The sequence below is a fragment of the Etheostoma spectabile genome, chromosome 24 (assembly GCF_008692095.1).
Source record: "Etheostoma spectabile isolate EspeVRDwgs_2016 chromosome 24, UIUC_Espe_1.0, whole genome shotgun sequence".
NCBI classification, from domain to species: domain Eukaryota; kingdom Metazoa; phylum Chordata; class Actinopteri; order Perciformes; family Percidae; genus Etheostoma; species Etheostoma spectabile.
In genome coordinates, this window is record NC_045756.1 from 20683 (window position 1) to 21198 (window position 516).

Sequence of the window (516 nt, forward strand, 5' to 3'; positions counted from 1 at the left end):
CCTAGGGAGGTGGTCCAGGCACGTCCAGCTGGGAGGAGATCTCGGGGAAGACCCAGGACTAGGTGCAGGGACGTCCAGCTGGGAGCAGGCCTCGGGGAAGACCCAGGACTAGGTGGAGGGACGTCCAGCTGGGAGGAGGCCTCGGGGAAGACCCAAAGAAACTGGTGGAGGACGTCCAGCGGAAGGAGGCCTCGGGGAAGACCCAGGACTAGGTGGAGGGACGTCCAGCTGGTAGCAGGCCTCGGGGAAGACCCAGGACTAGGTGGAGGGATTATATCTCCAACCTGGCCTAGGTACGCCTCTGGATCCCCCAGTAGGAGCTGGTTGATGTGGCTCGGGAAGTTTGGGGTCCCCTGCTGGAGCTGCTACCCCCGCAACCCGTTTTAAGAAAAACTTGTTTTTAATTTGCGACGTCATGGACAAGTACTACACTACCTACAATCCTAAACGTAACAGCGACGTCTCTGCTTGACTGAGCTCACTGTTACCATGGAGATATTTACCAAAACCGCGAAC